This window comes from Camelus ferus, chromosome 34 (assembly GCF_009834535.1).
Source record: "Camelus ferus isolate YT-003-E chromosome 34, BCGSAC_Cfer_1.0, whole genome shotgun sequence".
Lineage (NCBI taxonomy): Eukaryota > Metazoa > Chordata > Mammalia > Artiodactyla > Camelidae > Camelus > Camelus ferus.
Window position 1 is genome coordinate 20,017,598 of NC_045729.1, and position 16,233 is coordinate 20,033,830.

At 47.4% G+C, this 16,233-nt stretch overlaps 1 protein-coding gene across 1 annotated transcript in view; it reads left to right on the forward strand.

Moving 5' to 3' along the window:
- The window catches only part of ERC1 (ELKS/RAB6-interacting/CAST family member 1), a 289,213-nt gene that overhangs the window by 154,225 nt on the left and 118,755 nt on the right, over positions 1-16,233 (forward strand).

Consider the following 16,233-nt stretch of genomic DNA (forward strand, 5'->3'; position numbering starts at 1 on the left):
CTGTAGGTACCAGGGTGGGTTCTTCAGCATCAGGTGTAGAAGAAAGACAAACTGACGTTTATTAGCACGGCCGAAGGAAAACTGATCATTCCAGAATGCATGTCTTTCAGCGCCCCGTTCTTAGATGAACGCCGTGGTCCACTTTCTGCTTGAGTGTTTATTAATGTACAGTAAGCAGAGCTTGGGAGGTGGGGCCGGTCAGGGAAGGGGTGGCTTCAGCTGCCGTTCCAGGATCAGGAGAGATTTTCTTTTATCTTGATTTTACCTTTTTTGCATCCTTCCCTTTATTTTCAAAATGTTCCCCATTTTTTCTTTCTGTAAAGATTTTTTTCTGCTTTGGGATCATTATCTAATGACAAGCCTTACATTCACAGATCATGTGGATATTTTGGCCGTCAATGATAAATCATGTCACGGTACATAGGCTGCTGTTACGTGTTCTTTTTTAAGCTGTTGTGTGAACTGGTTATAATTTGCTTTCTGGGGCTGAGAGATTGATTAACTGATAATTAATAGACTTTTTTTTTAACATTTTTTATTGATTTATAATCATTTTACAATGTTGTGTCAAATTCCAGTGTTCAGCACAATTTTTCAGTTATTTGTTTTATTTAAAAATTGTTTTACTTTATTTGTTTTGGGAGCGTACATAGGTATGTATGTGTGTGTTTCAGTGGGGGTGCTGGGGGTTGAACCCAAACCTCGTGCAAGCTGAGCACATGCTCTACCACTGAGCTATGCCCTCCCCTCTAGACTTTGTTTTAGATCAGTTTTTAGGTTTACAGGAAACTTGAGCAGAAAGTACAGAATGTCCGCGTACGCCTTCCTCCACTTCAGTTCCCCTGTTAGCATCTTGCACTGGTGTGACAGATAGGAGAGAGACGGTCGTTATGGGTCACGAGCCAGCACTGACGCACTGCTGCCTGGTCTGTAGTTTGCATTTGGTTTACTCTTTCTGTCTGACACTTCATGGGTTTTACTAGATGTAGGATGGCACGTATCCACCACTGCTGTTTCGCACCGAGTAGTTTCAGTCCCCGCAAGTTCTCGATGTTCCGCCTCGTCCTCCCGCCCCGTCTCCTGGTTCCTGGCCTTTGTCCTGCTGCCTTTTCACACTGGCTTCTTCCCTTTAGCCCTCTGCATGTAAGGTTATCTCATGTCTCTTTGTGGCCTGAGAGCTTGTTTTGTTTTGTCTCTGAATAGCGTTCCACTGCGTGGGTGTGCCCACACGGTGTTTATTCACTTATGGAAGAACACCTTAATTGCTTCCAGTTTTTTGGTAATTATGAATAAAGCTGCTATAAACATTCATGTGCAGGTTTTTGCATGGACATGAATCTTCAGCTCGTCTAGGTGAACATCTGGGAGTATGATTGCTAGATTGTGCGTAAGACTGTATTGCACTTTATAAGAAACTGAACATATCTTCTCAAGTGGCTGTAAATAATTCCCTTTTAGTTGCATGCCTTTTTCTTTCTCTTCCCTGCTTACCTTTCTCCCACCGCTCTGCTCCTCACTGCCTGTCTGGAGCTGTTGAGTGAGATACTGCATGAGCCAGTGCTTTGGGTTTTCAGTGGCGGAAGGTATGAGGCGCTGCTCTTGTGTTTGTACTTCTGAGGCCGTGTAACCTTCATCCACTGTCCTCTCCAGCTCTCGTCTGCTGTTCTTTTCTTTTCTTTTTTATCTTTTCCTGCTTTTTAACCCCACTGTTAATTTTCATTGTACATACTAATTGTCTGCACCAAAGCAACCTACAGATACTCGTTTGAAATATCTTAAATGAGGGAGGCTTTTTTTGGCAAGGGACATTATTCTCTTTCTCTTCCTCGGCCCCAGATTTATCTGTCTCTTCCCTAAATTTAGCCTCTGAGAAGAAGGGCCTCCGTCTGATTGGAGGAGGGTGTCCACGTCCCTGAGTTTCTCATGGAGCAATGTGCAGTTGTGTGGGAACTGCTGTCTTATTAAAATAAAATGCAGAGCCTTCTGCAGTTTGAGCAGGAAGAACCCTCAGAGGAAGATGATTTTTGATGCTCTTCCTGTATTCTTACTGCTTCCCCTTCATTCTCCGTGTCCCTCATACCTGCCACCTAATACATTGGGTTTTGGGGTGGGGGTTGCACTTGAAAAGAATGTTTTAAATATCTTTACTGGTATTATTTGAGAGTAAATTTAATTTTTGAAGGAGCTATTTGCAAATAGATTGCTAACTAAATGTTTTTAAAATTCCTCTAAAGTATTAAGACTTTTTCTTGTGGCTCAGTAAACTGGATTGTTACCTCTTCCTACAGTGTATTTTTTTAGTGTTTTGAGCAATGAGAAAGATACATCCTCTCAGACTAACATTTGCACATGAGTTCTGAGTTTTATTTTCAAAGCTCTTTTTTTTTTTTGGCTTTATTTTGTAGGGGGAGGTAATTACGTTAATTGATTTATTTTAATGGAAATACTGGGGATTGAACCCAGGACCTCAGGCATACTAAGCACACACTCTTTAACGCTGAGCTGTGTTCTCCCCCAGGTGTAAATCCTTGACCTAGAAGACCAAAAGATTTTACCAGTGATTTGCAAGATAGTTACAGATGAGTGAGCATCTACATCTTTTTAATTCTTTTTTTGATTCCAGTTTTAAAACTTTTTATTTGCATATTGAAAATTGTACACTCCAGTGATTAAAATCATTTGAACGACAACAACAAAATGACACTTGATTAAGGTGCGTTTCCAGCCTGCAGGACGCCTTGGGCAGCCTGGTGTTCCCCTCGATTTCACGGCGGTCCCGCCCCAGGGCTGCCCATCCCTTTCCTCCCCCGCGGCGCACCGCCTCGTCAGTGGTTTTGGTTCTTTGACCTGACCTTAGGCAGCGCAGTCGTCTGAACTTGATGCGGCCTCTTTTTGCGAAACACACGGTGCGTGTGGGCAGCGCCCGCCCCCTGGCACTGGGCCCGCTTGCTTGTCCTGCCTGAGTGCTCCTCTGGAGGCGGCACGTCCCCACCTGTCCCCGTCTCAGCCGGGCCGCTGTGTCAGCTGCGGTCGCACAGGAAATGGGGCTGGACGCCGAGAGCGAGTCCAGGCTGCACGGTGGCCACTGCCACGTGTGCCGCCTGTCTTTATTCGTGCGGATTCATTAGCTGCTCTGGCCCAGCCGGTCACGCGGCGGTTACCGCCGTGGTGCCCGCCACCGTGGCAGCGCGGGTGGCGGGGTGGCCCGTGGACGCGCTGTGCAGGTAACGGAGCATGGCTGTGCCACCCATCCTTCCCACGGCCTTCTGACTTTCACCTGTTCCCAAAGTGGACAGCTGCTGGTTTGGTCTCATGAACAGCATCCTGTACTCATCTGAGTTTTTATAATAAATTACATTTTCCTCATTTTTTTATTAAGTGGCAGTAATGCTCAGAAAATACTTTACGTGCGCTACCTTTTCTCTAAACTTTGTTGAATCCCATGTAGTTTTCCAGATGCTGTACTAAGCACTGGAAGTAAAACAGTGGTAGATACAGCCTCCGCCTGCGGGGGTTCGCGTTCACTGGGCAAGACTGAGCACTGACTTATAATTCTGGTTCAGTTTGGTGAGTCCCAGCAGCAGTGGTCTGAGCAGAGAGCCTTAGAATAGGAGAGGAAGTGCAGCTGAGTAATCCAGATTGGAGGCATCCTGGAGGGCTTCCTGGAGGAGACGGCTTATGCATGAGCCAGTCTTAGAGAAAGAGTGAGGCACAGAGGGGTGACAGTCAGTGTTCTCCGTGTGGGCGGGCCAGCATAGGTGCGAGCTGGTGGCATCCGGGGAACCTCAGGGAGTGCTTAGTAGCTGCGGTTCGGGGTTGATACGAATGGCCAGACCTGCAGGAGGAGGAGGGCAGTTCACGCGGTGGTACAGAAGCACGGTTAGTCGTGGACTCTGCAGCTTTGATTTTATAGTCGAGGCAGTGCAGAACCATGGAAGCTTTTTAAGCAGAGAACGATACTGATTTGTGAGACTGCTTGCTCTTTCGTTCATTCGGCAGATCCTTATTGCGTGTCCGGTGGCTCTGCGGTGCCAGAGCTGCAGTGGTCTCCCCTCCCAAGAGAGCTTACAGTCCGCAGAGGGACACAGACACCAAGCTGACGATTGGCACTTACTTACAAGTCATCGCCAAGTGCTGTAAAGGAAAAGAACAGGATTTCCGGAATAGACAGTAATTCAGTGGCGTTGGAGAGGTTAGGACCTATGTTGATTGAGTGTGCAGAGCGGGTTCAGCCTGGGGCCTGAGGGCGGGAAGCCTGCGCAGGAAGCGTGGGGAGGGGGCGGCGTCAGGAGGAGGGGCGAGCTGACGTGCACGAGGACGACCCCCAGGGGCACCGCACGGTGGCGCGAGTGTGGCAGCGGTGCCAACAGGTGTGTGTTCCTGAGAGCGTTGGAAGCCATGGCAGAGGTCTGAGCAGGGCATGACGTCCTCGGGTTTGTGTTTTTAAAAGATCATTCTGTGTGGAAAGGAACACATATATGACTGAAACATGATGCTGTACGTCAGAAACTGACACAGCATTGTGAACTGACTATACTTCAATTTAAAAAAAAAAAAGGACCATTCTGGCTGCAGGAGCGTGGTTTCAGCAGAGCTGAGAGTGGAAGCAGGGAGCTCAGATGAGGGATTAGAGTCGCCTAGGCCACACAGGTCTTTAAAGCAAGGTACCTATCTGCCTGGAAATGCACAAACATTTCCCCCAAGGGTCCGTGGGCACAGTTTCTCAGTGGCTAAGCGTGCTTTTTCCTCAAATTGCTCCGCCTGGGAGGCGTCTGAGGTGTGCACATTCTCTTTTTTCACTTCCCCTTCTCACCCTGCGGTGGGCGCCTCCCTCCCCTCGGTCTCACTGTTCTGCATTCCCCTGGGGAGCGAAACCTCTTAAACCACAACCAAGGGGTAATTCCAAGGGCTGGTGTAGAGACAGTGGGCGAGAAGAGCCAGACTGTTTGCAGTTCTCTGTTTTCAGCAGAATCGAAGGGCAGCCAGTGGATACTGGAAGTGATTTTCGATGACGGGCCGCTATGCAGCTTGGGGCACATAGGTCCCAAGGCTGCGGGACGCCGAGTAGCACTGCCCTAGCCGAACTCCCGTTCCTGTTTATTCTCGTGAAAACGTGCTACTGCTTACGCCTGTGGGAATGAAACCCATTCTAGACCTGATACAGAATCCTGGGTCTCCCCAGCGATCAGTAATGTTCAGCCAGAGACATCTCAACTATCAAACGTAAAAGTTCCACTGATGTCATTAAGATAAAGATGTTTAAGGACAAGACATGTTGTTGATGAGATTTTACACTCTTCATGTTTAATAGTTACTCTCTCAAAATACCTGATCTTCATCTTAGTTTTGATTGGTCATATGTTACTAGTAATTGTAATGATTACGCAATCCGAAAGAATTTCTTAACAGAGTTATGACCACCGGAAATTTTGTGAATACCAAACTTAGATTTATGCATATTTTTGTTGCAGAAAAGTATGAGAGAGGTTCTATACAAAAAATCTAGCACAAAATAAATTTTGTGAGTGCGAGATTTTAAGGAGAGGTAGCACAGAAATACAAGGTCAAAGAGCAAAAGTAAAATGTAAAACTTTCAATCACTGAAGCACAGTTTGTCCTTACGGTTCCTAAATAGATTGGCGTGGATGTCAGGTCACCATGACATTTGTATTTCGTTGGATATTTTCTATTTTAAAAAGGAGTGGTGCTTTATTTTTAAAAAAACAATTTAAAAAATAACATTATATTCTTTGCAATTCTTTAACTTATGATTTAAAAAAATTAGATATCAAGCTAAAATCCTAGCTATATAAACTCTTTAACAGGTATGCAAACACAATCACGCAGAAGACCCCGGTCCAGGAGAGGCCGGGCAGGTCAGGCTGAGCAGATCACATCCTGGCAGGGGAAATGGGGAAAAGTGGTGGATTTAGCATGCCTTTTAGAAATAGAGCTTAAAAGATTGGATGAATTGGATGTGTGAGTAAGGGTGAAAGAGAAAACAGAAATGATCTTCTGGCTCCTGGCAGGTCAGCTGTGGTTCCACGTTGTGAGGTGAGAAGGTCTGAATGACCTTCGTGTTCAAGGTCTCGTTCGAGGATGACAGTCAGGAAATTGCGCTGCAGGCCATTGGCTCTGCCAGGACCAGTGGTGGGAAGTCCCACGTCAGGTTGGGGTTTCCAGCCCAGCTCTCCCTCCTGAGGCCCAGGCTGTCTGCTCCATGTCTTGACTCCAGTCTCTCATGGACGGCTCCACCGAAACCGTCCAGACTCAGAGCTCGTGGCTTCTGCCCTCAAGGCAGCCTTTTCATCTCTTCTGAGAAAACGCTCTTGTCCTAAGAGCTCAGGTTCGGCGTGGTCAGTGTCGGGACAGTCAAGTCCAGTCAGGGCAGAGGCGACAGGTTAGGGGCAGAGGATGTATACTCTGATGCTCCAGTTCAGAGAGCCACCCCGGGACCTGTCACATAGCAGCTGTGTTGCGCGGCAGCTAAGCAGCGCCTTCTCAAGTGAGAAGCCTCGGTGGAATTGCGGTTCCCTCGCTCGGGACTCGTGGTCTCCGGCGGGCCTGCTGTGCCCGCCCCTGAGCTGTCGAGGAGGTGCTGAGGGCAGCGCTGCGGGGTGCCGGCTTCCTCAGAGAGGGGCCGCGGGTGTGGCGCTCGTAGTAGCGAGCTGTAGCCCGCTGACGCTGCTGTTGTCACTGCCTCTGCCCCCGGCAGCTCCCGGGGGAGGGCTGGCCGACCAGCCTGAGGCCCCAGAGAAACTCAGCATCTCCAGGCCCTGCCCGGTCGTGCTGTGCCAGTGATGGCGTGCTGAGCATGAGAAGTTCCCCTGTGCACACAGCACGTTTAATCCTTGTGACCTGAGGAAGTCCTTGCCCCCTCCCGTTGCCTCGCCTAGAATTTGTAGCGTCACCTGAGGATGCCACAGCCAGCTGTCAGGTTGGTCACATGGGCACTGTTTTTGTCACTGGGTTACTCACTGCCTGAGAGTGTGTCTTAGGTCAGTGCGGGATCTGAGTCTGTCCACTACCTTCCAGTTTCCTTCTAGGGTTTCCTCATAGAGATCGTTTGGGAAGCTGTAGTGAATGACCAGAAAGGTGTCCTCGGGCTGTTTTCCCCTTTACAGAGTCATGTGTTCTTTGGTTTCCTGTAGGAAGGAAAAAGGGAAAGAAAAAAAAAAACCTTTTCAGCACCATTTAAAACAAAATATACATTTTACATCATATTTTACATTTACATAATAAATACACATTTTACATACACATAATATACATCATGCTTAGACCTTATTCCTGGAAGTAAGGAGATAACAGCATGTTTAGGATGAAAAAGATTGTGTCTGATCCTCATAACTTTAAATTAAAATTGGAAATATCTGTTTGAATATTTATGACTTTCTTCCCCTTAAGAACACAGGTGTGCGCGCACACACACACACACACACACACATTTCCTACGGACCAAAAATACCTAGAAAACATGGTTTTTTCCCCCAGTAGCAGTGTACACTCCTAGTGCTCACATGTGGTCTCTGAATACCATTCCCCATTAGAAGGATTTGAATTCTAAATAAGTTCCTTTTTCACTTTTGACATAAATTCTGTGAAGGTGCGTTTTTCTTCCCAGGCGCTTGGTCGCTCCTGAAGCCTCCGTAGCCTTTGCAGCACCCCTGTCCAGCAGAGCGTGGCGATGGCGGGGAGGTCTTGTTTCTTCTGGCCAAGACGTTTCTATTAAATTCCTGACACGTGGCTGGAGCACCAGGAGAACCCAGTTTTCCCATTGATTTAGCTTTAATTACACTTAACTGGCCACGTCTGTCTAGTGGCCAGTGTCGGGGACAGCGGGGCCCTCTGACGTGTTGAGGGGATGCGTAGCCACCTACCCAGACGCACGCCTACAGCAGCTGTACTTGGTTTTTCTCCGGAGTCGGACGGAGTTGCAGCAAGTCCTGAAGTACACAGGCACGTGCACTTCTGCTTGTCACTGGTCCTTTTTTCAATTTCATTTTTGGAAAATCATCCGTGGTCTTAAAACACGTTTGTCAAAAGTAATTTTTCATTTAAGAAATAGTGGGGAAAAAAGAAAGAATGGGAAAATATGAGATGGCGTAATTGTGTGTGTTACCCCATATCCACATAAGTTCGACTTACAGGGTGAGCAGTGGAGCTGGGAGAGGAAACGGGTAGAGCGGTTACGTGAGTGAGAAAGAGACATCTGTCCACCGTGAGGCTGTGCCTCCCAGCGTTGTTAAAAGGTAGTGGCTTTAGATACGTCATTTACTTCATTTATTCCATTATTCATTCAATTACTGTTTATCGAGAGGTGCTGCCTTCTCTAGTGGAGTGAAGCTCGGCGAGGGCCGGGCCGCGTCTGGCCCACTCTTGTGCCCTGGGTACCTGCCCCCGTGTCTGGTGCGTGGCGTTCGCTGCATATTTATCGAGTGAATGAGTGAACTTTAATTCCGACCACCTGAATGTTTGTACGCCTAGTAACAGCAACATTTCTTTATTTACTAAACAATTTAAAGTTTCATGATAATTTTATGATTTTTACAGACATTACCAAAGTTTTTTAAAAGAAATACATGTTTTTATTCTTTGCTGCCGTTCCCTTCCACAGGATTTGGTGACGCACTTTGTCCTCAGATCAGAAAAACTCAAAGGAGTTCAGAATTGTAAGGACTCAGGATAGATCTTATTATCTGAGCACAGCTTACTTTTTTCAGTGCTTCATTTGAAAGCACGGTAGCCAGAATGGAAAAGTAAGATTAGAAGCCATCGCTGTCCGTGACCTGTCCTTCAGCGGGGAGTGGGGGTTTGTGTGTCCTGGGACTGACCTGTCAGCCCCCAGGAGCCACCTGCGTGTCTGAAACAGCAGCAGGCCACGGTCATGAAGCCACGTGAAGACTCGACATTCCGTGTAGCAGATGGGGACAGAGGTCAAATTGCTACGACCCCACCTTGTGTCCTTCCTGATACTTGTGACCGTCGCCGTAAATCTGACATTTGGTTTTTCATTCGGTTGGTGTCGTCTCTCCCCACCTTAAAAACAGGTTCATAACGTTATTGAGATTGTTTCCTGTTATGTAAGGCTATAGTGGGCTACATTTATAGTTCTAGAGGTTTCTTAAGACACCTTAGATTCTTTTTCTTTACTTACCCCTTTATGTCTTAAACTGATTTCTGTGTCAGGAATGACGGGGATTTTTGACGCCAGTAGCGGAGCAGCCTGGAAGCATCACAAATACAAAGGTGTTTCGCAGAACTTATGCAAGAAAGTTCAGTTGTGAGTTAGCAGTGTAAGCTGTGCTCTTAAAGCAGTTCCCTGGCTCCTGCAGAAGTCATCATTTTCATCACTGCCCAGACTGGAGACACTGCTGTTATGAAACATTTTACTGACAAACATGGAAAGTATGTTTTTCACGTTCAGGGATCTGAGGAGATGTGACCGTTATCTCTTTGCCATTGTGTGGTCATTTCTGTGTTCAGATCAGGCTCTGTCCAGAGGAACCTAGTAAGTTCCGTCGTAGACTCTTGCTCTGATGTCAGTGAGTTTGCGTCTCCTTTGTTATGGTGACTGGTTATGAAATCAGCCACTTGACAGACCCTGAAGTGAGACTGCTGGAAATACGTCATGTCTGCCTTCATGGTGACAGCTGGCTACAAAACAAACCCCACCAGAGCCATTCTGCAGTTGACAGGGGACTTCAAAGGCCAACAGGGCTGCCACTTCAAAGAGAATTCTGCCATCTCTGGCTTGTTGAAAGAAGAAGTTAAATGGCTGTACCCTGCCGTGGCAGAAGTCTCCATGTTTAGACTTTTCCTTCTTCCGATCTCAGAGCGATGTATGCAGTGGGCTTTAAGTTAAAGGAATGATGCGGTCTGCAGTCATGGCAGCGCAGCGTTATTCTGCGTTTCAGTCCCACTTATTAAGGGAAGTTACCCAAATATGTTCAAATAACAGCAAGTCTGGAAACTCCAATGTTTCAGACAGGGAAATGTTAAAAGAAGAGTTGAAACTCTGTATTAGTGTCGTGGCCACCTGTACAAGAGTGGAATAGTAAGTCAGATGGTGAATTAAAATGAAACTCTCGGCAGGGAGGGGGTAGCTCCGTGGTAGAGTGCCTACTTAGCATGCATGAGCTCCTGGGTTCAATCCCCAGTACCTCCATTTAAAAAATAATAATAATAACAAAATAAATCTAATTGCATGCCCCAAAACAACAAAAAACAAACAATAAAACTGAAGTTAAAAAAAAAAAGTGAAACTCTTGGTGTATTTTAAAAACTCTCCTTTAGTTTCTCCTTTGAATTTTTACCCCTTTAGTAGAATTAGATTCTGAATGTCGACAGTAAGAATGATGGGCAACTAAAACCTGTCATCTCAGGGCCGATTTGCATGGTTTAAGCTGGCATTTCTCTATTTTTTAGTAACTCTGTACTTAAAATTTTGAACTACCTTGTACTTTAAAAAATCTTACCCAATTATGCTAGATACAGTTGTGAGATAATTACTTCATCTTTGTATTAAATGAACAAGCAGAGACCTCAGAGTTTTAATAAAATTTTCATTAGATCAGAATACTAGCAAGCATCTTCAAGAACAACAAGGAAAAGACAGAAACATGAATTCTTTCCGCTCGAATGGCTTTTTCTTAATTGCACGGTTTCCCTCTGTCCTGTATATTACAGAAGGGTAAAGCTAAAATCCCTAAGTTCTTTCACTCTGAACTTCTGTTTTCTTATTTCCTCCTTACATAAATTAAAAAAGTTAGACTTGCCAGAAACTGGAGCCCCTCTGACTTCCTCTGTGATGTTGCCAGATGGGGTCAGTAGACAACAACTGAAGAAATTCTGAAGGAAAACTGGAGCCCCCAGGAAATACCACATGCGATGGTTGTGACCAAAAAAACAATCTCTGTATGTATCAGTAGTTCGTAAAGTAACTCTTAGAATAATACGCTCGTGGTTGTCTTTTTTGTTATCATAGTTTCTTCCTCTTGAAAATCTTTTAATGAACTAGTACATGATTCTGTTATTCTAGAAGTTCAGGAAATATCTATGTCTCTGAATTCCAGCTTGATTTTTTCCCCCTTTTTATTCAACAATAAGAACCACATCTATGTTTTCATAAGTTAAAATCAAATGAAAGAATTAACTGCAGCAGAAAAGAAATGAAACCTGGGCACCCCCTAAAATGAGCCGCGGAGCTGAGGGCCCGCGTCTGTGGACCCAGGGTTTCAGAGCAGGTGTGTTTTTGTCCTGCCGTCTGAGCCGTGTGCGCCTGCAGCGGGAAGTGCTTTTGGAGTCTTTGTGGCAGATCTGTAACAGACCATACTTAGTTTGCTTGTAGTGAGTTCTTGGGGTGTTTGGCCCTTATTCTGTTACCACCTGCTGAGAAGTTTGATAAGCCGAGTTACTGGCGATGGGGGCGCCCCTCCAAGGTCAGGCTGAAGGTGAAGGCGTAAGCTCCAGATGCCTTCCCACTGATCGTCACATGCAGTCCGTATTCTCCTTGGCTGCACCTTCCTGGATGTTTTTCCTGAAGAAATCCGCACAGCAGGGCATAGCCTGCACCGCAGGCCACGTTTGTACGCAGCGTGGCCCCAGCTCTGGGTTGGCGCTCCCTGTCCCGTCTCTCGTCTCCATTATTAAAGAATGAAGGGGGAGTGTTTGTGCCAAGTGCATGGAGCCGGAAGCCAAGCGATGCAGGTTCGGTTTCTTCTTCTGTTTGTTAGCTGTGATTTCGGCAAGTGCAGTCATCTTTTAAGCCTCAGCTCTCACCTGTGTGGAGTGAAGGGTTACCCCATACGTGTTTTGTAGCCGATAAAGGCGGTATTCAAATGCTGAGTCCTATTCTTAGGGCCAGAATAATCCTGCGTGTGTGTGTGTGTGTACGTACACGTACACACACACGCCCGCGTGATAGGAGCTCCCGCTTGGTATCCTTGGTTGCCAGACATTAAATCTCAGACTTACTTTCCTCCTCTGGCTAATAATAAACATTTGATAAGGTCAAACAGCTGTCTTTGTCAATATTTGTAACCATTTTCCAGGCGTTATATTGAAATAATACGTTTTCTTCTCAAAATGTGTCTCTAATTACTGAACCATCACTCTGTTTACTTCTTGGTAGCTATTTGATTTTTGTTTTTGTTGTTGAAAACGTAGGGAAACAGTGTGAGGTTGTTTTACTCCACTGTTCACTTGACCTTAGAGGAAGATGCTCTGTCCCCTGCTGGTGACGTTAAGCTCGTGAGGGGTTGGCTGTTTTCTGTAATAAAGTAGAATTGAAGTTTTCTCCATCTGAAATAACCAGATGATTTCAGCTAAGGAGGAAATTTCTTCCCCAAATCTGGACAACTTACACAGACCCTGTTATCTTGACTTCCTGGTGACGCAGAAGCTTTTGTTTTTTTCAGGAGAGAACTTACCAGAGCTTGAAGTTCAAGGGAAAGTCCTGTCCCTCCTTCTCTTTTTGTGTTTCTTCTCCCGAGTTACTCTCCCAGATGCAGGAGAGTGTACAATGCCCTGGCTTCCTTGGTTCCGCTGCTAGAGAAAGAAAAAGGCATGTTACTGAGATGGTTTCTGTCCTCCTTTCTTACAGGAGTAGAAGCGGAGCCAAGGAGTTAATGTGCACCAGGGAATCACTAATTTTACATTTTCATTGGTTCTGGCACAGCCTACTTGTTGCTAAAATAAGCAAATTATGGGAGACATTAATCAAGTAGCAGTCTTCTGCCAAAAATAGTTTTCAGTGCTTAATTCAGATTTGCAGCTTTTAGGGTTTTTGTTTGTTTGTTTAGCTTTCAGTTTTGATGCTGTGTTACCAGAAAATCTCAATAGAATGGCAGTGAGGTGGACACTGGCCCTTCCTGAAGCCTCCCTCCAGCCTCCGGGACTCGGACGCTGAGAGTCCCACCAGCAGGAGGACAGTGCTTCGCTCTGAAGACGTGCGCCCACGTGTCACCGATGCCTGTCCTTTCAGGCTCCGCTTAGGAGTGAGGGTGCTTATTACAGGGTTTATCTGCCCACGCCCTCTCTGAAACGATTTTTTTTTTAAAATGGAAAATTGAGATGGCTTGAAAAACAAGCATTTCTTTCATATGGTTTTGTTTCCTCTCTTTTTAAATTTATCTTCAGTTGAGGGTTGCCACAGCATGATACTGCTGGAAACTTCCAGGCAGTTGCCAGTGAAGGACGGCGGGGTCGGTGGTAACGTAGCCCCTGCGCAGGCCAGCCCTCACGGTGGGCACCTGCCAGCCACACGTGTCAGTAGGTGTCCTGGGGGGAGGGGATGCGCATTCTGAGGGACGATGAGAACATTCTGTAAGCGCCTCACCCAGCAGCACGTGAATTATCTAAGGTGTCACCTTGCGGTGCTGACTTACTGGAGAGCTGCCGCAGTATCTGGAAAGCCAAGGCACGTCGGGACCCCCAGAGTTGAGCTGTGGAAATACGCTTCCTGTGGTCTCTTCTTCAGCTCTGTCTGTGACTTCCCCTCATGTTTGGGTTCTTTGTAAAGTCAGGAATGAAAGATGCTGGGAGCATTTGACATCCCTCAGTTTGACGTATTGCTGAATTCCCTGGGATCCGTTACCATTAGGTTACCTCAAAAAACTATTTTTTATTTTCAATAAACTAATAGGAAGTTATAATCAACACTAACATGTAAGTCACATGCATTTAAATGGGGACTAAAAAAATAAAATTAAAAATAAAAAAATAAAAAATTTACCTTCTTATCTTAGTGGCATCAGATTTGTTTTGCTTTAGTCAGAAGTGCCCGCCCTCTTCGGAGAAGCCGGGAGCGAGGTCTGCCTTCCCCGTGTTGCTCGGGGCTTGCCCGCCGCAGCCCAGCTCTGTAGCTCTCCTCGTCCTTTTTCCTCTTCCCACCCGGTCATGGGTTCACATGTCTTCATTCATTCGCCCGTTCGACAGACGGTCACCGCGCGTCTTCTCCGTGCGAAGCCCGGCACGGACGTTCTCACTTTCCTCCTGAAGCCGTTTCCACCGCCTTTGCCTGAAGTGTGGTCTGGCGTCTCCCGCGGACCCCGGCGGCCGCTCTGTGATAAACACATGTTCCTCCTGAACCTGGGGGTTGGAGGTGGGCCCCTCGCCCTTCCTGTTTCCTGTTGCGCCTTCAGGCCGCTGTTCAGGCACACTCTTACAAGAATCTTCGAGGCTCATGCTGGCTGGCTGTGGGCTCTGGGGTTTTCGGGGGAGACTTCCGTTCCCTCACTGAGCTCAGAGTCTGCGTGGGTAACCCGTGTGTCTGTCTCTCGGGGCCCCACCTGAGAGCTCGCCGCCTCCACCGCCTGCCTTCATTCCGGGTGCGGCCTCCTGGAACTCGGTCACCTGGTCCACCTCTGGACCCGCTCATCACAGCATCTTCTCCCTGACCTCAGTTTCCTGTCCTTTTCCTTTTCTGGTTCAAGTATTCCCACTGCAGCCATCCTTCTGCATCACTTGAGCTCCGGTGTCTCTTTCTGCTTTATACTGACCCCTGGCCCTGTCTTTGCTTCCCTCTCTGTTCAGCTTGGACTCCTTGGGGCACTATTTTAGCCTTTCTGATTTGGACTTTCTAAATTTTCTTGCTCCTCCATGTAGTCACGTCCTTTGCTACCTTCTTGTTGCTTTTGGGATAAAAGCCAAAACCCTTCTGCCTCTTCTTTCCTTTCCTGCCGTATTTGCACCTCCTTCCCCTTGTTCCCAGGGCTTCTCGGGGATACTCTGGTCCTGTGTGTCTTCTCCCATGGGTGTGTGCCTTCCCCCTTCAGGGCTGCTCAGCATACTGGGCCCTGGAGCTGGAAAGCTGTCTGCTCCTCACCTTCTCCGTGACTTTCCTGGGGAACCTTTCTCTAGGTCCCCAAAACGTAGGTCAAGGCCTCAGGTTACTTATCTTCGTGGCATCCTGTACTTCCTTAAATAAAACTATTCACGGCTCGTGAGTGTACATTTATGAATGTTATTAACTCATGACCGTATCTCTGTGTGGACTCTAAGCTCGAGAGCAATAGGAAAACGTGTTTCTATCCTGCCCTCGTGGTGTCACACACACAGTACCGCGCACGTGCTGGGAGTTCAGTACTTGGGGGGTGGGAGAGGAGGGAGAGAAGAGGAAGGATAAAAGATGCAGAAGTGGGCCTGGGAGCAGTCCCCAGAGTGAGTGGCTGGCTGTAACTGTGGAAACCTGTGTCGGGACCTTGTGGACACTGACCCGTTGCAGCAGAGCAGCATTAACTGTGGATACGGTGGGGTGTGCGTAGGCTGGGTCCTCGCTCCACCGCCTCTGGCGGAGTAAGGCCCTTCAGCCCACCAAGCCTGTTAACTCTTCTGTAAAAGTGAGGATGGTAACGATAGCTCATACCTGCATCACAGGGTCGTTGTGAGGATTTAATGAGACGACACGTGACGTGCGCAGAGCACCTCCAAGCGTCCCAGCCACGGCGCGTGCCTCCCCCGTGATAGCGACGCGGCCCCTGGTTGTGAAGTGCCGTGCTGTGGCGTGTGGCTCGTCAGAGAACCTCCACCCGCTGGGCAGAAGGACGTGTTGGGATAAGAGAGAAGATTCCTAGTAGAGATGCTGGCACACGTGTCTTGGGAGTTCTGTAAATTCGGGTTCTCGGTAGTAGTGGTTGTGCGACGCCTGGAACAGCCGGCTGCGTGGACGCAAGTTCCCACTCGTGCTTCAGACATGCTTCTCAGCTCCGGAGCTAGGAAACCCTTTTTTTTTTTTTTTTTGTAACTGTATAGCAGAGTGGGTCTTGTTCTAGAACTTCATCGGAAACAGGAAAACTAGTGGACTTACATGGAAATCTGGCCTACAGGATGGATGCTCCACCCCCAGGTGCCCCCCCCTTTTTTCTTCTAAGCCTTCTTTTGCCTGTGGAGACTTACACCTCTTACTTCCCATGGAACTGTAACAAGACCTTCCATCAGCGCCTTGGAGGCCACGGAGAGTGTTTGCCCTGGGTTGTGGAACAGAAGGCGGGAACCAGAGGTGCGGTCCGTGCCAGCACCTGCGGCCCCCAGCTGCCTTGCTGTCTTAGGGAAGCGGGTCCGCGGGGAAGCCGGAGTTGGTTCCCTTCTTACTCTGAGTAAAAGTCTATTAGCTGGTGATTTCAGGCAAACCGTCTGGTCCTGCTGGCACCGCACACGGTCAAGCCCTGCGCTTTCTCCTTGATACGTTAGTGGACGCGGTCAAGTTACATACTTGAGTCCCAGGTGGTTTTT